Below are 23,515 nucleotides of genomic sequence, written 5' to 3' on the forward strand. Positions count from 1 at the left end.
CCAGCCTGGGCGACAGAGCAAAACTCCATCTCAAAAAAATAAATAAATAAATATTAGCCAGGCATGGTGGCAGGTGCCTATAATCCCAGCTACTCTGGAGGCTAAGGAAGGAGCCAGCCTCACTTGAACCCAGGAGGTGGAGGCTGCAGTGAACCGAGACTGTGCCTCTGTACTCCAGCCTGGGTGACAGAGCAAGACTCCATCTCAAAAAATATAAATAAATTAAATAAATAAATAAAATAAAATAAAAAATCAAAGTAAATCTAAAAGATGAAGGGACATACTGTGTTAATGGATGGGAAGACGAAACAGAGTGGGATTTCAATTTCTCCCCAAATTGATATACAGATTTAATACTTTCTTAACAAAATTTTAATAGTATTTTGTTTTAGAAACAGACAGGATGGTTCTAATAGATATGGAAAGAAAAAGAAAACAGGATTGTAAAAAGTAAAGTAGAGGTTCCTCTTCAAAGACTTTACTCCCCACTTAATTAGAAAAAATAGTAACTTCTCTTAGAAGCAAAATTTATTCAAAGACCTGTGCTAGCATTCTTAAGTATCTGCTAGCTGTGATAAAGAAATTATTGTACTTTATGGTCTTAGCTCCCACAATTTAGCCTAAATATTTGCCCTGGCATGCTTATACTGGTCCAAGCAAGCACTAGGTCATAGTTTCTTCTTCTCCCTTATTTAAAGGTGTTTTTAACTTTCTCAGCATTCCACAAGTTACTTCCTCCTTCCTTTGCTCTCCTCTGCCTTTGCCTCTTTTAAAAAGTTCTAAGTTGCTAGACAATCAGGACAGATACAGAATATGAGGTCCCGTTCCAGCCAATGGAAACCAGACACAGCAGCAGGGTGGATGTGTCAGGTTATAAATGACCCTGTCTCCTTTGTTCAGTGTACTCTCGTGGCAAAACTGCTGGCGAGTGTATCCTTTCTGCAGGAAGTAAAAATGGCCTTGCTGAGTAAATTAAATTTATATTCAAGTGCTATTTCTTTACTGCACCAGGGAACATGCATTTCAAACAACGATGATGAAACAATTCTGAAAATTACAAAGTTGAAGGAAATCACAGTATCCCATTTCAAACTACAAAAATGATCCCTGAAAGTATAGTCTACAGTACCCCATTTCAAAACATCTTGTACAGCTATACTAATCAAGAAAATGTGATACTGGTGGATAGACACATAGATCAATGGGACAGAAAGAAAACTCATAATAGTACCACAGTAAGGACAACTAATTTTTGATAAAGCTGCAAAGGCAAGTTTATGGAGAAAAAAAAATTTTCAAAATAGTACTAGAGAGATTGTATATCCAGAGACAACAATATAAACCTCATAACTTATGCAGAAATTAACTCATAGTGGATCTAATATTTAAATGTAAAACATATTTTTTAAAATAAGAGGAAGAAATCTTTGGAATCCAGCACACAGTAAAGAGTCCTTAGACTTGACACTAAAAGTATGACCCATAAAGGGAAAGACTGAAAAACTGGCCCCTTAAAAATAAAAAATTAAAAAAGTGTTATTCAACTTTTTATGCTTGTTAAGAGAATGAAAAGACAAGCTGCAGACTGGGAGAAAAGACTAGTACCTAGAATATATAAACAATTCTCAAAATTTGACAGTATAAAATAATCCAATTTGAAAATGAGAAAAAGACATAAACAGAACCTTCACTAAAGAGGATATACAGATGGCAAATGAAAATGAAAAGATGTTCAACATCATAGCCATCAGATAAATGCAAATGAAAACCAAAATCAGATATCATTACATATATATCAGAATGACCAGAATAAACATAAATAGTGACATCACCAAATTCTGGCAAAAATGTATGCAAACTATGTCACTCATACATAGCATGTGTGAATGTAAAATGCTGCATCATTATAGAAAACAGGCAGGTTAGAAAAAATTAAACTGGTAAATATCTTATTATACAGGAGTTGTACTCTTGGGCATTTATCCCAGAGAAATGAAAACTTTTGTTTGCATGGAAACTTGTACACAATGTTCATAGTGTAGCTGGACGGGGGCAGACAAAACCTCTCAGACACCAAGTTGTAGAAGGAAGGGCTTTATTCAGCTGGGAGCATCAGCAAGCTACCCTCTTAAAATCCGAGCTCCCTGAGTGCACAATTTCTGTCCCTTTTAAGGGCTCACAACACTAAAGATTTCACATGAAAGGGTCATGATTGATTGAACAATCTAGGGGATACGTGACAGGGGTTTCATGCACTGGTAGTCAAAGTGAAACAGAACAGAGTAGGGAGTTTCACAATGTTCTTCTACACTATATATAATGTCTGGAATCTATGGATAACATTGGTTTCTAAGTCATGAGTTGATCTGTAACTACTAGGTTTAGGCCAGTCAGGCCCAGGCCTGGTTTTGGGCCTGGCGCCAGGCTGCCTGCCTTTGGTTTCACTTCGTTGGTTTTTTTCTTAAAACAGGTACTGAGTATAAAACAATATAAAACAATGTGAGAGGGTCTCTCTCTTCCTTCAATAGCACATTTACCTGTATTAACCAAAGCATAGAAATAACTCAAAGTCCATAAAAGTGTAAAATGATTAAACTAGATGTGGTTCACTCACACCATAAAGTGCTGCTTAGCAAGAAAAAGGAACAAACTACTGGTAAATTTAACCACATGGATAAAAATTATGTGGATGAATCTCCAGGAAAAAAAGCACCCCAAATAGCAATTACAATACTATTCCATTATACAACATTCTTTTTTTTTTTTTTTTTTTTTTTTTGAGACAGTCTCACTGTGTTGCTCAGGCTGGAGTGCAATGGTGTAATCTTGGTTCACTGTTATCGGTGGAAACCAACCCCCGATATTCAACATAGGTCCTTTTCTATTTTCCCTAAGTGTCGACTGGTCTGAGAAATAAAGGGAAAGAGTACAAAAGAGGGAAAATTTAAAGCTGGGTGTCCAGGGGGACATCACATGTCGGCAGGTTCTGTGATGCCCCCCGAGCTGTAAAACCAGCAAGTTTTTATTAGCAATTTTCAAAAAGGAGGGAGTGTACGAATAGGGTGTGGGTCACAGAGATCACATGCTTCAAGGGCAATGAAAGATCACAAGGCAGAAGGTCAGGGCGAAACTAGAATCACTAATGAACTTCCATGTCCCGCTATGCACGCATTGTCAGGGTTCAAGAGCAGAGAACTGGTCTGACTAGAATTCACCAGGCTGGAATTTCCTAATCCTAGCAAGCCTGCGGGCACTGCAGGAGACTAGGGCATGTTTCATCCCTATCTACATCTGCATAAGGCAGACACCCCCAGAGCAGCAATTTCAGAGGCCTCCTCTGGGAATACATTCTTTTCCCAGGGCTGTTAATTATTAATATTCCTTACTGGGGAAAGAATTCAGTGATACTTCTCCTACCCATTTTCAGTAATAGAGAAATATGGCTCTGCCCTGCCCGGCCCACAGGCAGCCAGACTTTAAGGTTATCTCCATTGTTCCCTGAACATCACTGTTATCCTGTTCTTTTTTCAAGGTGCCTATATTTCATACTGTTTAAACACACATGCCTTACGAACAATTTGTGCAGTTAATGCAATCACCACAGGGTCCTGAGGTGACACACATCCTCTGCTTATGAAGATGATGGGATTAAGAGATTAAAGACAGGCATAGAAAATCACAAGAGTATTGATTGGGGAAGGGATAAATGGCCATGAAATCTTCAATTTATGTTCTTGACAGAAGAACAATATATGTTCTTCTGCCATGGCTTCAGCTGGTCCCTCTGTTCAAGGTCCCTGACTTCCCACAACACACTGTAACCTCTGTCTCCCAAGTTTAAGAAATTCTTGTGCCTCAGCCTCCCAAGTAGCTGGAACTGCAGGCACGTGCCACCACGCCCAGCTAATTTTTGTATTTTTAGTAGAGATGGGATTTTGCCATGTTGGCCAGGCTGGTCTTGAACTCCTGACCTCACATATTATGCCCACCTCAGCCTCCCAAAGTGTTGGGATTACAGGCGTGAGCCACCACCACCAGCCTCATTATACAGCATTCTTGAATCATTCACACAGACACACACACACACACACACACACGTGCACACACACATACACATGCACACACGTAGTATTTGATGAAGAACAGATTATTGACTGCTGGAAATCAGGAATGGGAGGGAGGTAGGGGCTGCAGTGGTGGGATGTGGGTGTGCTTATAAAGTGCAACACAAAGGATCCTTGCAACAACTGAGATGTACTTTATCTTGGCTGGATCAATGTTAATATCTTGGTTGAGATATTGTACTATAGTACTGCAGGATGGCAAAACTGACTGGAACTGGGTAAGGGTGCATGGGATGTCTCTATCATTTCCTACACTGCAAGTAAAGGTAGAGTTATCACAATAAAGAAAGTTTAATTCAAAATGGTTTAACTTTTTACCAGACAGTTTGGGTTCAATGGATATGAGACAAAACACATGCAAATTGGCTGGGTGCGGTGGCTCAAGCCTGTAATCCCAGCACTTTGGGAGGCCAAGGCAGGCGGATCACGAGGTCAGAAGATCCAGACCATCCTGGCTAACATGGTGAAACCCCATCTCTACTAAAAATACAAACATTACCCAGGCGTGGTGGTGGGCGCCTGTAGTCCCAGCTACTCAGGAGGCTGAAGAAGCAGAATGAGGAGAATGGCGTGAACCCAGGAGGCTGAGCTTGCAGTCAGGCCAGATCCAGCCACTGCACTCCAGCCTGGGCGACAGAGTGAGACTCCGTCTCCATCCAGTAATGGCAGACCAGACATTTCAGCCCAAACATTATGCTGAAGAAAAATAAACTAAGAAAGATGTAAAACCATAACAAACTTCTCTTTGAAGATATCACTAAAATTGATCCCCCTTTCCCCTCTCATAGAATCCCACCTCAAAGAAGGAAATTGGGAACCCAAGATGCAAAGTAAGATGTTGTAACTGAGAAGCTAAGCAACTGACAAGGGCTTCCAGCAGCTTTTAGAGCCTAGGGAATGCAGATTGCAGATCAGGATCCATCATGGAAAGAAAACCTTGGGAAATACCTCAAAGTTTCATTTGACATCACTAAGGAGCTATGCCCTAAGTGTCATATAAACCAGAAATAGAACAATCCTCCCAATACATGAGACCCAGCTTCAAAAAGACTCAATCTCTGATTTTGATGAGATGATCTTCATCCCAGTCCCTTGCCTCACTCGTGTCACCACCCTAACTGCCTTATAGAAGTAAAAGAAAACACTCCAAGATGGAAGAAAAAAATCATTCAGAGTCTCCAATTACTTCTCTAGTATTTCACACACAAATTAATGCTTTCAATCATAAACAATTAACAGATGCAAAATATGAACAGGAAGGAAAGGATGAGCTTCAGGCCTGTGATCTAGTTTTTCCATATGCTGAGGCTGCCTGGGATAGAAAGAACTATAACGTGATTACACCCATGCAATTTAGAGTGAAACTGAGATACCACCGCACATCTATCAGAAGGACTACAATGTTAAATAATGACCAAAACAAGTGCTGGCAAGGATATAGAACAAATGCGACTCTCACACACTGTTAGTAGGGCATAAAACAGTCAATAAAGATGCAAAACACCGTGATATTTTTTAAAATAACTGAAGGATGCACTTATCAGGTGATCCAGCCATATCACTCATTGATGTCTACACAAGAAAAACTAAAATATACATCCATATAAAGGCTTGAATGTATTGTCCACATTATGAAAAAAGAGGAGGACTTGGGGGTAGAAAAAAAGAGGGGAAAATATAAAGTTGCACAAGGAAATGAGTAAAAAAATGGCTATGTACATTATCTAGTTTTTGGTAAAGGTTTCACAAATATTTGCATGTGATAAATATGTGATATATATATATTTGTATTTCATATATATACATATAAAGTTATATTGTTTAAAGTTGAAAATAGTTTTCTTTAAATTCAATTTTATTCCAATGAATATGTTACAAAGTAAGATAAATCAATATATGTCCTAAAGGGACATTAATGTCAATAAACGCAAAATGGAAGACTTGGCAATTTATGATCTGATAACACATCTCAAGATATTATATAGAGAACAGTAATTTAATACCAAAACTTTATATAAATGAAATTATAAAGACTTATAGTTGTCACTCTCATCCTCACAAAAAGAAAAAAGTTGAACAAACTGAAAATTAACAACTCTCTTTAATCCATCAGATAATTGATGTCACAGGGTGAAACATGGCCTCAAATACTGGAGAGACAGGCAAATACAGAGAATCACAGTTTACTGGAGCAAAAGCTCAGGAGAAGTCCATTGCTGGATCCGGTACAAAGAGTATTACAATGTAAAAAACTGCAAATCTTATAGCTTATTTAAGATGTTCCTAGGGAAACTCAAAGACAACAGGGGAGACTAAAACAAGGACACAAGGGAAATTTTGGCCTATGATACCTACAGTGATGGCAGCGGTGGCCCATCTGGAGTGGCTGCTGCCATGATGCCCACTGCAGTGGAAGAGGCATGGCCGGGGCTGCACACTCCATGGAGTTGGTGGGAGCTGAGAGTAGGCAGGAGCCCTGCCCACCCAAGTGCAGCGGCAGCCACCCAAACTGCAGCTGCAGACCCAGGCATCCCTGTGTTCTTGGGGCCAGAGCAGGCAGGAGCCTAACCCTCCCAGATGCAGCTGCAGCTACCCCTGCACTCTTGGGGGCCTGGGAAGGCCACCCTGTCCCTACAGGTTTAGAAGTGCCTGCTTCCACTGCCTGGCCTCTCCCCACTCCCAGTGACTGCTCTGATATCTGAGCAAAGTTGAGGCCGAGCCCAGGCACTGTTGCAACCGGCCAGGTGTATACACGCTCAGGATAGTGCTGAGTCTGGACTTTGGGTGCCAACAAGCATAGGAGAGAGGCCAAGGAGGAGCCTCAGTGCTGGCCTGCAAGCACCCCTTGGCACAAACAGCCTGGGCACCATGAACAGCAGCAGGAGGCAGGCGGGAGGTAGACAGACTCCAGGACAGAAAGGGGCAGGTCCCTGGTGAAGCCCCCCTCTTCAAGCCGAGGAAGGCTTGAAGCCTGAAGACTAGAGTGGGAACTTGTGGTGCTTTTTCTGGGCCCACCCATGGTCGCCCATGGACCAACTTGTATCCACTTCCTCCCATCTGAGGCCCCATAAAAGCCCTGGACTCAGCCAGAGTGGAGGAGACGATGGGACAATCTGAGTGAAGATAGGGACTACCCACTCCAGGGTTTCCTGTGTGATGATAGCTGAGGAGACGACAGGACTACCAGCTGTGGAAAGGAGCTACCCACTGCAGGGTCTCTTCTCTGCTGAGAGCTGAACACTCATCAGGATATCCTGCCTGTGGAGAGGATCGACCCAATGCGGGTCTCCTCTGAGCTGTTCTGTCACTCAATAAAGCTCCTCTTCGCCTTGCTCAACCTACTCTTGTTGATGTACCTAATTATTTCTGGATGCAGGACAAGAACTTGAGACCTACCGAATGCCGGGGCTAAAAGGGCTATGATACTAACGGGACTGAAACACGCCTCTTGCTCACCACATTGAGGGTTACAAGGAGAGAAGAGAAAAGGAGAGAAGATCTGCAGCCCTTTGGGGACCCCAGACCTAGGAGCCCCTGAGCCAGGGCTGTGACGCCCTCTCTGGGGCTCTGCAGTTGCTGGCACCTTCAAGCTTCCAGGCGCCACAGCACTCCCCGGTGCCAGCTGTGGAAGCTGCTTGCAGTATGCCTGGTCCAGCCATGGCCTCACTGGAGTGGCTGCCCATGCTGGTGCCTGGAGCTACCCACCCCACCACACCCAGCACCCCTGGCTTTGCACAGTGGCCTGACCTCACGGTCGCATGCTCACATTCTCCTCTCCACTCCACTCGCCCTTGGCAGGCATGGGATCCAGGCGAGTAGCGTAAGCCAAGTGCAGCCTGCCAGGCCGAGTGGGCCCAGCAGGCCCGAGCAATCCTTGGGCAAAGGCATCACTGGTCATAGAGGTTTCCGGCTGGCAAATCGATACCCCAAGGATCTTGTGACAACAGCGAAGAGTAAACACAGTATAACACTTTGCCAGATTAACAAAAAACCTTAAACTAAAAGCCTATGTACCTCAGTTCCTTCTATTAATATACAGTACACTAAGACTCATTTTGAACAAAAAAATTACAAGGCATACTAAAAGTAAAAAATTAAAATAAAAATCAGTTTGAAGAGACAAAGTATCAAAAGCAGCAAAAAGACATTAAGGTATGGCAGATACTCTGGAATTTTCAGGCTGGAAATTTAAAATAATTATGATTAATATGCTAAGGACTCTAATGGAAAGACAGGTGGGTAATGTAAGAAAACAGATGGGAACTCTAAAAAAGAAGCAAAAAGGAATAAAACAATATAAGATCAGTGAGATATACTTTTAATTACAAAAAGAAAACCAACAAATCTAAAAATTTTTATTTTCATAAAGGGTTAAAAAATGTATAAACCCTGACAAGGGATTAAAGAAAAAAGTCAAAATAATCAATATCAGCAATGTAAAGGAAATCCTCACTCCATATCCTGGAAACACAGACATAATTATATAGGAAAATTATGCTAATAAATTCGGTATTACACAAAATAAAAAAGTGCCAAGAAAAACAGAGCTTAACAAATCAAGAAAACAAGAAATCTCAATTGCCTCATGTCTCATAAAAATTGTCTCTGCATTGAAAATTATATTTATAAACATATTCTATGCTGATTCCTAAAGTAATGAACTTTCTGTAGAATGAGAATGAAATAACACCAATCTTTAATAAGTTCTTCCACATAATAGAATTAGTAAAAATACTTTCCAAAATGTTTCATGTGACCCTTATAAGCTTTATACTACAATGACAAGACTATTATAAGAAAATAAAAGAGGCCAGGTGCGGTGGCTCATGCCTGTAATCTGAGCACTTTGGGAGACCAAGACGGGCAGATCACCTCAGGTCAGGAGTTCAAGACCAGCCTGGCCAACATGCAGAAAGCCTATCTCTACTAAAAACATAAAAATGAGCTGGGTGTGGTGGCACACGCCTGTAATCCCAGCTACTTGGGAGGCTAAGGCACGAGAATTGCTTGAACCCAGCAGGCGGAGGTTGCAGTGAGCCAAGATCACACCACTGCACTCCAGCCTGGATGAAAGGGTGAGACTCTGTCTCAAAAAAGGAAAAAAAAAAAATAGAAAAACAGAGATTTGTATCCCTCAGAAAAACACATTGGCCACACCTGGAAAGAACAGCAACAACAACGTATGTTTGACCAACAGAAACCAAAGATACTTCAAGTACATAAGCCTATAAATAAACTGGGTAGAATTAAAACATAAATTATTTTTGGTTTGTTGTATTGAAATAGAACTACTTTAACAAAGCAGAGGACATGATTTTGTAAGCACCATAATATATACAAATAAACCATATGACAAAATTTACCATTTAATTTTTTTAGAAACTCAGAAACGTTAGTAAATATCGTAATTAGTGGTGAAATATTTACACCATCACCTTGAGATCATAAAAGAGATAAGAATGTCTACTATAACAAGTTCTATTCAACATTTTACGTAGGTCATAGCCAGAACATTAAATGCAAGAAAAAATATGCATAAAGATTGAAAGAAACAAAATAAAACCTCCTCTATTCACAGATCAAATGATTATGTTTCCAGGTTATTGAAAAGCAGTCTATAAGTAATAGAGATTTTTTTTTGTTAATTTTTAAGTTCTGTGAGTACACCGTAGGTGTATATATTTATGAGGTCTGTGAGATGTTTTGATACAGGCGTACAATATGTAATAATCACATCAGTGAAAATGGGGTATCCATCACTTCAAGCATTTATCCTTTGTGTTACAAACAATCCAATTGTACTCTTTTAGTTAACAGTGTACAATTCAACTATTATTTTATATATATCTCGCTTCTTGGCCTTTTGGCTAAGATCAAGTGTACTATATATAGTTACCCTGTTGTGCTATCAAATACTAGTCTTATTCATTCTTTTTATTTTTATTGTTGTATCCATTTACCATCCTCCCTTCCCCTCTCCACCCTCCATTACCCTTTGCAGTCTCTAGTAACCATCATTCCACTCCCTGTGTTCATGAGTTCAATTGTTTTAATCATCAGCTCCCACAAATAACTGAAAACATGCGAAATTTATCTTTCTCTGCTTGCTTTATTTCACTTAACATAAAGACCTCAGGTTAGTGAGTTCTGCAAGACAACTGAATTCCACACTTAAGCCCAAACACATTTTTTTCTGAGAATTGTAATTTTTTTAAAAAAAATTTAATTTATTATTATTATTCTTATTATTTTGAGAAGTGGTCTCGCTCTGTCTCCCAGGCTGGAGTGCAGTGGCATGGTCTCAGCTCACTGCAACCTTCACCTCCCGGGTTCAAGCAATTCTCATGCTTCAGCCTACTGAGTAGCTGGGACTACAGGTGTGCGCCACCACACCCGACTAATTTTTCTATTTTTAGTAGAGATGGGATTTTGCCATGTTGGCCAGCCTGGTCTTGAACTCCTGACCTCAAGTGATCCACTTGCCTCAGTCTCCCAGAGTGCTGGGATTACATGCATGAGCCACCGCGCTAGGCCTGAGAACAGTAATTCTTACTAACCTTTTTATACACATCATAAGAATGGAACAAAAACCCTGACAACACAAGGTCTTATTTTAAAGATTTGTTTTTAGATACTTATAAGCTAAAATTCAAAAGTCATTATAACCCTAAACTTTGTTGTCATTTTTTCTGATATCATGGCAACAAAGGCACCTGACTATATGAGTAACTTCAAAATAAAGCTGATATTAAATCCTAGTGAAACAACTACAACAAAAATTCATTGTGGCTATTTTACTTATGGCCTCTAGGATAATGATTTCGCTGACTAATTAAAGGTCAGGTATTTATAAATCTTTCACTACTATATTAAATTACTTTCTCAACATAATTATTTATGGAAGAGCTTGGGCAGGAATAGAAAGGAGAGATACAGTGGCAAACAAGACACTTGGCGAGGGGGGATGAACATTAACATTATCTTCATTGTGGTGATGGTTTCATAAATATATACATATCTCAAAACATGACATTAAAGTGGTTCAGTTTATTTAAATCAATTATATTTCACTGAAATTACTAAAAATTGTGTGGATGCATCAAAACATGGGCATAAAATAAAATTCATGCCATTCACACAAAAGAGGAAATCTTGACAATTTAAGATCTGGAAACACACTTCACAAAATTGGAAAGTAAAGCAGGGATATAAACCAAAACTTCAAATAAAAATAAAAATTATTATTATTTAATCAAACCAAAGAAATATTAAATATAAAGTGGTAGACAATACTAAAAGGTGTTTTTTTTTTAAAGAAAAAAATGATAAATCCCTTCAAGAGTGATCAAAATCAAAGAATACCACCACCACCATCACCACCACCCCAACAGGAATATAAAAGGATCCTCGCCATGAATCCTGGAGATACATATATCACATTATAATCAAATTCATGACAATAAAATATAAATTATTATATCACACAAAAAACACCACTTAACAAACAGATAAATTGGGAAATCTTCATAATTCTTTGTTTATTAAACAAAATGCATCTATATTGGTCCTGGTGCCTAAATTCCTGATCTTTTCCATGTAACTGAGAAAGATATTATCAATCTTACACAACCTCTTCTGTAGGAAAATAACTGTCAAAACACTCCCAAACGTATTATGAGGCCCCTATAAAGTTTATACTGAACTGACAAGAACATTATACATAAAGAATATCAACAGATTTTGTTGTTGTTTTTGTTTGATTTTTTGTTTTTTGTTTTTGAGACAGGGTCTCTCTCTGTCACCCAGGCTGGAGTGCAGTGGAGCCATTATAGCTCACTGTGACCTCGAACTGCTGGGCTCAAGCGATCCTCTCACCTCAGCCTCCCAATTAGCTGGGACTACAGGCACACGACACGACATCCAGCTAATTCTTTAGTGTTGGGATTACAGATGTGAGCCATCACATCCAGCCATATAAAAGGTTTTTATGCCTCATGACAAAATGCAAACAGTGAATAAATAAATAAAATGTAAAACTTATGTCTTACAAACAGAACAAAGATACTTCAACCACGATACCCTGTGAACAAAATGTGTTTCATCCAAGAAAGAATTTTTGTTGTCTTATCATCATGAAATCAAGTCATTTTGGCAGACAAAGGAGTAAAATCATGTCACTATCACAATTAAGAGAAATCTTTTTATGGAATTTATTATTCATTTATGACTTTCCAAAACTCACAAAACTGCAGCAAGTATCATACCTATTAATGAACTACTAAAACCTCCCCCTGAAATAAGAAAAGAGGTAAGAATGCCTACTATCACCAGATCTATTCAACCTTTTCTGGAGGTTATAGCTAGGATAATAGTGCCAAAAAAAAGAAAAAAGAAAAAGAAAAAAACAAAGCATAAAGATTGGAAAGGAAAAAATTTCCAAAAATGCAGATATTAGCCTTTCACACTTCATGATTGGCAATGAAATGTGTGTATGAGCAGATATGCATATAAATATTAACACACCTGATGTATTTATACACATGTGTAGGAATGTGAAATAAATTAAACTTTGCTTTCTTTTTTTATCAATAATACAACTTGGACATATCTTCTGCAAGTACATAATGAACTACCTGATTGGGTATAAAGCTACATAACAGTCATAGTATAAACACAATATAATTTACTTAAAAATCAATCTTTTGTCATTTTTAACCAAATTTTTATGTATCTTTGTAGACTATCATCCTAGAAAGAAAATTACTGTTTTTAAGGGCAGGGAAATTTTAAAATTTGCTTTAAAATGCCCATTTATTTTCCAAAAACCTAGTATCATTTTTTTCCTCCCTCAAAAATTTGGTATCAAGATAAAAAGAATAATTTAGTATTTAACATACTAATTATCAATCATATTTAATATAACTGAATCAGACATCTATGATTGCACAGCCTCTGCAGCAATCAGCCTGTGAAGCCAAAATACAGAGTCTGCAGCAATAGGCCTCAAACAGTGAGGACCTGGTCAATAACTGTCGACGTCCCTAATTTTTGTCCCTGCTTCTAACTTAGGACCAATCAGAAGAACCCCAAAATGTTCCCCTACCAGTCATTTAGTATGGTCACACTTCTAGTTAGCATACCACCAGCTTTCACATGCCAACGACTTTGGATTGGCACATATCTGAAGCTTTCCCTTTTTTCCACCATAAGCTTTAATATTCCCATAAGGGAAGCTTCTCAACTTCCTTGCCAGCCTTTGAGTCTCTACCAAATACAAGAGATAGTGGCTGGCTCCCTTGTTATAGCAAGCTCTGAATAAATAGCTTTTTCTTATTCTCATTTGGACAGTCTTCACTTATTTCCAAAATTGTTTGATGCATTTTACTATCCCGTTTGTTAGTCTATTATTTCATAAATATTTGAAATACCAAAATATTATACATGAAGCCTATTGTATACCTTTATTCTTGTTATATATATACACACACATGCATATATAGCCTATTAAGAATATTAATATTCCAATATGTATTATATTAATATAAATCATCTTAGATTATATAACATACCTACCAAACTTGAATGTTATTGCATGTTATAACTACTATAGACATAAAATATTTTGTTTTAAGTAAAATGTATCACTTCATTTATTGTTTAACATGAATTTTATCTGTTCTCATACAATTTCTCATATATGTCAAAATTTGCATCAAATTAATTACTGAAATAAAACGCTGTTTTGATATTTTGCATGGGAAAGTGCATAACATTTTAATTTATATATAATGAGTGCAGATATTTGTGTATATTTTAATGAGAAATAAAAGTTGGTTATGTTGGCTTTTGCCAAACATTTTTTTCATGAGACTTATTTTGTTTTTCTTTTGCTTTGCTTTGTTGCTACTGTCAATCCACAAATTATTTTTGCTTATATAAATGGAAAAATTTTGATTGATAAAATTTATAGCTATATTATAGTATAACTCCATTATTATCAAAATAGCTATAAAACTTTTCAAGTATTACATTAGTAAACATTATAACATTTATTACATCTCACATAGATTGAACATCTGTCAAATATAAAGAATATTAGTGAAGTATATAATTACATGCCCCCAAAAATTCTGAAAAAGAATGTATATTACCTATAAAGAACGATGATTTAAATGATGGCTGCCTTTTCAAAAAAATCTTTGGATAAATGAAGAAGATGGAGAAGTAACTTTCTAATTCTGAAATAAAAAAGAATTCTTGATCTACCAAAATTATTCTTCCCAGCTCAGAGTGAAATAAGACAGAGGCACATAAAAAAAAGCCTTCAAATTGTCCCTGTCCAAGCAATAATACATCATGCTGCAGGAGGGGGAAAAAATCTGAAGGGAAAAAACACCTTAGTAGAAAACTATGGGCCGGGCGCGGTGGCTCAAGCCTGTAATCCCAGCACTTTGGGAGGCCGACACGGGCGTATCACGAGGCCAGGAGATCGAGACCATCCTGGCTAACACAGTGAAACCCCGTCTCTACTAAAAAAATACAAAAAACCAGCCGGGCGAGGTGGCGGGTGCCTGTAGTCCCAGCTACTCGGGAGGCTGAGGCAGGAGAATGGCGTGAAGCCGGGAGGCGGAGCTTGCAGTGAGCTGAGATCCGGCCACTGCACTCCAGCCTGGGCGACAGAGCTAGACTCCGTCTCAAAAAAAAAAAAAAAGAAAGAAAACTATGGAACGGAGAGAAGAGCACCAGGTAGGGAAAATATATAGATAAATACAAAATACTACTTTTTTCCTATGATTTCTTTTTAAAAAGCTGATTCCTTGATGTAAAAATCATAAATAGCATTTTAAATGTAAAATACATAATTTCCAAAATATATCAAACCTGAAAGTTTAAGTTCTGTGCACTGTGAATAAATAATATATTTAATTAAGACTTGAAACTATAAAAATCCTAGAAGAACACCTAGGAAAAACTCTTCAGGACATTGGCCTATGCAAAGAATTTATGGCTAGGAAAATAAAAGCAAATGCAACAAAAACAAAAATAGAAAAATGGGACTTAATTAAACAAAAAGCTTTGCCACAGCAAAAGAAATGATAAACAGAGTAAACAGACAACCTAAGGAATGGGAGAAAATATTTGTAAAGTATGCATCTGACAGAATACTAATACCTAGAATCTACAAGGCACTCAAACAACTCAATAAGAAAAAGCAAATAAGGCCATTAAAAAATGGACACATGACAGGAGCAGACACTTCTCAAAAGAAGACATACAAGCAACCAAAAAGCATGTAAAAAATGTTCGACATCCCTAATCATCAGAGAAATGCAAATCAAAACCACAATGAAATACCATCACACAGCAGTCAGAATGGCTATTATTAAAAAGTGAAAACACAATAGATGTTAGCAAGGATGCAGAGAAAATGGAATGCTTATACACTGCTGGTGGGAATGTAAGTTTGTACAACCTCCATGGAAAACACTACGGAGATCTCTCAAAGAACCAAAAATAGAACTACCGTGTGACCCAGCAACTTCACTATCTACCCAAAGGAAAAGGAATTGTTATAGCAAAAAGACACGTACATGCATATGTTTATTGCAGCACTATTCACAATAGCAAAGTAATGGAATCAACCCAAGTGTCTTCTCACTTGTAAATGGGAGCTAACCAATGGGTACACATAGACAGGCAGAGGGGAAAATAAGGACACTGGGGACTCTAAAAGTGGGGAAGGTGGAGGGGGGAGTATGGATTGAAAAACTGTCTATTGGGTACAGTGTTCCCTATTCAAGTGACAGGCACACTAGAAGCACAAACCCCGCCACTGTGCAATATATCCATGTAACAAATCGGCACACATATGCTCTGAATCTATTAAAAAAGAAATAGATTATACCTAGCACTGTATCACTAAAAAATATCTAAATAAATATACAAACACATTAATGTATATACATTGGATTTAGTTGTAAATAAATACACACATTTGATACATGATTACAAATACACGTATAAAAGTAATTGAAGAAAATGGGCAAACATAAATTATATGTAATCAACTTAAGCTTTTTAAAAAATATGTAAATAAAATATTAGACAAAAGAGCAAAAAGCAAGGGAGAATAGATTCATCCTATTGTGAAGCTTCATACACATAAATTGGCACTATCTTAACTGTAAGTAGACCAAAGTAAGTAAAAGATTCACATGCCAATCCCTAGGGTAACCAGCAAACACAATACAAATAGGTGTAGGTAATATTCTAGCCATTACTGAAACATAATTACCACAAAATGTATCTTCTGTAGTATACTCCATATTTACTTGTCTGTTTTCCATTAGGCTGTACCTCAATAATGTACCTGTATTTACATACCTAGCACATGTAAGAAACCAAAGATCATTTAGACAACCAATAAAATAACTAAATTGGAGTATACTAACCATATTATGAGAGAAAAGATACACTCTTCAGGAGGATTATCTGCCTTAAAAGATGTTTTAGTCTTATTGACATAAAGAATGGATTGGCTGGGCACAGTGGCTCACTCCTGTAATCCCAGCACTTTGGGAGGCTGAGGCGGGCGGATTGCCTGAGCTCAGGAGTTCGTGACCCGCCTGGGGAATACAGTGAAACCCTATCTTTACTAAAATACAAAAAAAAAAAAAAAAAATTAGCTGGGCCTGGTGGCATGTGCCTGTAATCCCAGCTACTTGGGAGGCTGAGGTAGGAGAATTGCTTGAATCCGGGAGGCAGAGGTTGCAATGAGCCGAGATTGTGCCACTGCACTCCAGCCTGGGTGACAGAGTAAGACTCCATCTCAAACAACAACAACAACAAAAAGGACCAACTAGCTATACAATGAAAAACAATTAAAATTAAAACATATTCCAAAAAAACAGTATATGTAGGGATGTCTGCTTCCATGGTAATGCAGCCAGTTTAGCTCAACCATCCTACTGAGAAAAACTAGGAAAGCTGGAAGATATTAAACACATTGTAGGTACCACAAGTCCAAAGAAACAAGCTGAGACTGAATCTCAGAAGAGAAGCCCACGTGGTGAGACCCAACTTTGGTACCATTTTCTCCACAAGCTTTTTGGTGATTTGAAGAAGATGACTGAGAAACTAAAATACTAACAACAAAGTTGAGGCTGAAAAGCCAAGCAGCTGATCAGGATTTCCAGCAGAATAACCAGTCCAAGGGACACAAATTGGGTCTATGGCCCACCCTGGCAGAAATGATGTGGTGGTAAACAACAGCAGTGAATTTGACATCCTTAAGAGGCTATACTCAAACTGTCAATATGACCCTGTAATAGAAAACTACTCACAAATCTGAGACCCAGCTTCAAAAGACTAAATAAATACCTAACTGCCTCCCAAAAGCAAAATAAAATGCTCCATGCAGGAAGATAAAATCACCCAGAACCAGGTGCAGTGGTTCACACCTGTAACCCCAGCACTTTGGGAGGCTGAGGTGGGAGGACTGCTTGAGACCAGAAGTTCGAGACCAGCCTGGGCAATATAGGGAGACCCCATCTCAACAAAACTTTAACAAATTAGTTGGGCGTGGTGGCACATGCCTGTAATTCTAGCAGCACGGGAGGCTGAAATGGCAAAATCACATGAGCCCAGGAGTTTGAGGCTGCAATGAGCTATAATTGTGTTGCTACATTCCAGCCTCGGCGACAGAGTACTTTGCCTCAAAAAAAAAAAAAAAAAAAAAACCCCACCCAGAACCTCCAATTATCACTGTAATACTATAATCTTCTTTCTTTCTCTCTTTCTTTCCTTTCTCTTTCTTTCCTTCCCTCTTTCCTTCCTTCCCTTTCTTTCTCTTTCTTTCCTTCCTTCCTTCTTTCCTTCCTTCCCTCTTTCCTTCCTTCCTTCTTTCTTTTGTTTGTTTGTTTCTTTCTTTTTCTTTCTTTCTTTCCCTTTCTTTCTTTCTCTCTCTCTTTCTCTCTTTCTTTTTCTTTCTTTCCTTTTTTCTCTTTATTTGAGACAGGGTCTCACTCTGTTGCCCAGGCTGGAGTACAGAGGCGCGATCTCGGCTCACTGCAACCTCTGCCTCCCAGGTTCAAGTGACTGTCCTACCTCAACCTCCTGAGTAGCTGGGAGTACAGATGAATGCCACCACGCCCAGATATATATATACATATATATAAAATAAAAAATATATATATATTTGTATTTTTACTGGAGACTTGGTTTCACCATGTTGGCCAGGCGGGGTCCCCAATTACTAGCCACAAGTGATCCACCTGCCTCAACCTCCCATATTTCACATATAAATTCCTACATGCGGCCAGGAGTGGTGGCTGAAGCCTATAATCCCAACACTCTGAGAGGCTGAGGCTGGCGGATGGCTTGAGCCCAGGAGTTCAAGACCAGCCTGGACAACATGAGAAAACCTCGTCTCTACAAAAAATATAAAGAAAAAAATGAGCTGGACATGGTGGCAGGCGCCTGTAATCCCAGCTACTCTGCAGACTGTGGGAGGCTCTCTTGAGCCCAGGAGGCAGAGGTTGCAGTAAGCCGTGATTGCACCACTGCACTCCAGCCTGGGTGACAGACGGAGACCCTGTCTCAAATATATATATATAGCTACTTGCAATTCAAAATATATATGCAATATATTAATGAGAAGAAAAGGATTAGCATCCAGCTAGTGAACCATTTTCTCCATTTACTGGGAATGCCTGGGACAGAAAGAACAATGACTTGACCCATGCAATTTAACGTGGCACTGAGATACCATTACACACTAAAGAGAAGGTTACAATAAAAAATACTGACCCTATCAACTGCTGGCAAAGATGTAAAGCAACTTTGCAGCTCATACACTACTGGTAGGGTGTAAAATCGTACAATTAACATTACAAAACACTTTGATATTTTCTAAAATATCTGAAAGATACTCATATCATGTGACTCAACCATTCCATTCATTGATGCATATACAATAAAAATGAAGATGGATATGTGCACAAAAATGTGTATAAAAATATTCAGAGCATGGAAAATGAGGGAGCCTTGGGAAGAACCAGAAACAGGGAAATCTTAAGGGTGCACATAAAAGCTGGATGGTGGATGAATATGTCCCCTATCTTAATTGTGGTGATGGTTTCACAAATATATGGGTATCTTGAAACACATTATTTTAAAGTTGTGTAGTTTATCTTATGCCTAAAATAAACTATACCTATAGCTAAAACTGTTAAGAATGTGTGGAATGCACCAACATGTGTCTAAACATTTTAGTATTAAAAGCAAAAACGGAAATCCTGGTAATTTAAAATCTGGTAGACTACTTCAAAATTTGGGAACAAAATATTTGATTTAATCCAAAAGAATACTTGAGATAAAAGAATAAAATTAGAATCAGTTAACAAAATTCAAGAAAAAAATCAACAAATTCAAAAGTTGCTTTGTTTTTAGTTTTTTCTTTTGTAAAGGTTAAAAAAATTATAAATCTTGAGAAGACTGATCAAGTTATAAAAAGGAAGACACATATTATCAGCTCCAGGAATGTACAGTGTGAATCATCATTACAGATGTTCCAGATGCTTATATAGTATTTGAAGTTATAAAAAAGACAAAATTCCAGAAAAATACAGGTTTAAAAAGCAAGAAATTAAGGAAAATCTCATTTATCCTATATGTATTAAAGTCAGTTCATAATGAAAATCCACAGTTTAACACCCGGTTTTGTAAACCTTTCCATAAATTTCAGAAAAAAATAATACTAATCATGCACAACCTCTTTCACATAATAAATACTTTCCACAAAATGTTGAGTGAAATCCCTATAAATGTTACACTAAACTGATGAAGATATTATAATAAAGGACAGTCAATGGTTGATATGGATCCTGACAAAATAAGACAAAAAATCATTATGTTTGACAAATGGAATCCAAAAACACTTGCAATTATAATACCCCATGAACAAACTGAGCTTAACACAATATTGAATTACTATTGCTTTAACGTACTGAAATATAATCTCCTTAACAAAGGACCAAAATCATGTCACTGTAACAACAAATATAGAGAAACCATTTGGCAAATTTACCATCCAGTTATGATTATTAAAAAATGACTCAGAAAACTATGGGAAATATCATATTAAGTGATGTAATAATCAAAACCTCATCCTGAGATCGGGATTGAGACATGAATTCCTACTGTTACCATTTCTATCCAGCTCTTCATGGAGTTCATAACCAGGTCAATAACGCAGGGAAATGTTAAAAAATGCATGACGATTGGAAAGGAAGAAATCAACCCATCCTTATTTATAGATTTTATGTTTATGTACCAGAGTATCTAAAAGCAGTCTATAGGTAATACATTAGAATTAATAACAGCATTTAGCAAGACTGCTGGATTCCATATAGTTAAAGCTCAACACATTTTTCTGAGAATAGTAATTCTCACTAAACACTTTATGAGAAATGCCATGAAAACCCTACATAACAAGGTTATAGTTTTAAAGTATTTTTCCATATAGTGTTCAGATCAAAATTGAGAGGATTTTAACCCTATTGTTGTCATTTTTTTCTGATATCATAGCAACAGGGCCCCACGAATATTAAACAAACTCTAGCTTACAATGGACATTTACTCCTAGTGGGACAATAAAAGATCTTTTTTTTACAACTTTTATTATGGCCTTTAGTTTAATGATTTCACTAGTTAGAGGTCAGCTTCTTCTAAATGGTTCACAACTAAATTAAATTATTTCTCCACAAAAATTTTATTTACTTTTTTCATTACGTCTCTCCTTTATAACTTTGTTTTAATTATGGATTTAAGCATAACTACTTACATGTACTATAATATATTAAAAACAAAAACAGGTCCTCCAAAATAATCATTAGTAATAATATACTGTCATGTGACTGGTTTTTTTTCCTTTATTAGTTACAAATAAGATGTCCTCTCAGTGTAAAATTTTGAAAAAAAGCAGATATGTATCTTTTCACAGAAGTAATCAAGATTAACAGTGAAGTGTGTAACTTAACAAACATGCATAACAATATATATTTACATGAATAATACATTTATGTACCTGTGAAAACATGAACAAATTATAATCTGCTTGCTGTTTTATTAGCAATATGTCTTGGAGATATCTTCTGTAATTATCAAGTATCTGCCTGAGTATAAAATCTGCATAGCATTTATTGTATGAACACAGTTTACTCTATTAAAAATAGCTGTTCTGCCTTTTTGTATCCATACTTATATGCACACTGAGAAGTCCTGTCAGATATAATCATAAAAGGGCAATTGCTGTGGAAAAGAGTAGACAGATTAAAATACTGTTAAAAAAGAAATTAATTTCCAAAATAGCACTATTTTATACTCCCTTCAAAATCTGGTATCATTGGATATAAAAATGACATTTTATTGTTTAATTTCTGCTTAGTATTAAAGATTATTATAATAGCCAAAAAAGTTATTATTGTGTTTATCATATATGCATTTTAATAACACTATTTGTTAAAAAGCATAAACTCGTTACTTTCACCTATATCCTATATATTCTTTGTTCCTGAATTAGTTCTGATATGCATCCTACGTAAATCATTTCACCAATAGAACATGTTTTCCCAAGAATGTTATTGTCTATTTTGTAATTATAGTAGACATAAAATATTTGCGGTAGGTAACACAACTGTCATTTCTTGATTTTTTATCAAGAGTTTGTTACTATACAATTTCTCATCCTGTTCAACAGTAGTATCACATCAACAATTACAACAATTAATTTAGATACTTTGCTTGTGACTGTGCTAAATTGTTTTAATATGTATATAGTTAATCTATACAGATATTTTAATGTTTTAATGAGAAATAAAAAAGTTTGGCTTTTGTTATTTTTCATGTGTACTTTTTTGTCTTTTGCTTTGCTTTATTGTTGTCAATCAAATAAATTATCCTTTTTATTTACCCATATAGAAAAATTTGGATTGAATTGCTATTGAAAATGGGTATTGAAACCTTAATGTATTTTATTAGTAAGGTATATATTAGGCATCTATATAAAATATACAGTACATTAGTGTAGAGTACAAAATCAAAATTCCATAATTCCATAAGAATTAAAGATATATTACCTCTCTAGGTAAGATGAATTCAAAATTCCATAATTCCGTAAGAATTAAAGATACATTACCTCTCTAGGAAAGGTGAACTAAAGATGGCTGCCTTCGCAACAGAATCTGTGGAGTGCCCGAAAAACCGAAGCAGAATATTTTCAAGGCTGAAAGACAAAAAAAAAAAAAAAAAAAAAAGTCAATAGAATTCTAAATGTAGCAACATTTTCCTTTCCAAAGTGGGAATAAAATAAGACGTGTCCACATAATCCCACCTGCGACAATTTGGCACTGGGCTACCCGTAATTTCAGTTGCTGCCGGAAGTTCTACAGGCGGAGGGAAGTGGCTTGCGATGGAAACCGAGAACGTCTAGAATGCCAGAAGAGCACTGTGATGCAGGGCCAAGGTGGGCGCCCTCTGCTGGTGGGGAACAGTAATGTCAGTTGGTTGGAATTTCAGCCTGGGAATTTATGTAGTATCGCAACTGTTGCAGTGTATTGGTTACAAAAGCATCACTAAGCTTGGTCCAAAATCCAGGTAGGGGCCATAAACGCAATCCTTTAAAGGAAGATGTATCAAAGAATATGTGGATGTGTTTTCAAAGTGCCACAGATAAAAATCCAAAAGAGGAATTTAAATGGAATAATAAGAAACATTCAATAAACACAAAAGTAGGTGCAAAAGAAGAAAGGGAAAAACAAAAGAGATAAGAAAAACAGGAAAAAATGACAGGATGATCAACTTTAAAACAAAGTATATTAATAATAATACTGAATTTAAAAAGTCAGGAGGGGTGATTACACAATTTCATAGTAAAGATTTGGAAGGTAACAGTTACTTTCATTGTATTGGATCGTGTTGATAATTTCATGAATATACGCATATGACAAATTGTATCACATTGCACATTTTAAAGTTGAGCAGTTTATTGTATGTCAATTATACATTGTTAAATCTGTTTTCAAATGTGCGAGATGCACCTCAACACACATCTAAAGAAAAGTTACCCCATTAAATGCAAAGGAGAAAATTCTGGAAAATGTAGGCCCTGATTATTCATCACAAGAATGTGGCAAAATGGTAATGTAAAATGAAGAAATTTTAAAAATCATTAAAATCAAAATCTAATGATACTTTAAAAAGTACAAAGAGAATATCAACAAAACCAAAAGTTGCCTCTTTTAAAATTGTTAGTAAAATTGATAAACACTTAGCAAGACTGATATAGACAAAAAGAGGAGGCACACAGTATTCATACAAGGAGTAAAACGGTC

The 23,515-nt window shown here is 37.0% G+C and overlaps 1 long non-coding RNA gene across 4 annotated transcripts in view; it reads right to left on the minus strand.

The window, feature by feature from the left end:
• The window catches only part of LOC123570946 (uncharacterized), a 221,590-nt gene extending 199,005 nt beyond the window's left edge, over window positions 1-22,585 (minus strand). For all 4 annotated transcript variants that reach the window (XR_010584128.1, XR_012430356.1, XR_010584127.1 and 1 more), the window contains exons 1-2: window positions 22,516-22,585; window positions 22,321-22,407 (exon numbers count right to left, since the gene is read on the minus strand). This is a non-coding gene — a long non-coding RNA (uncharacterized lncRNA). The remainder of the gene's footprint in view (window positions 1-22,320; window positions 22,408-22,515) is intronic.
• Between the last annotated feature and the right edge of the window lie 930 nt (window positions 22,586-23,515).

Source organism: Macaca fascicularis, chromosome X (assembly GCF_037993035.2).
Source record: "Macaca fascicularis isolate 582-1 chromosome X, T2T-MFA8v1.1".
Lineage (NCBI taxonomy): Eukaryota > Metazoa > Chordata > Mammalia > Primates > Cercopithecidae > Macaca > Macaca fascicularis.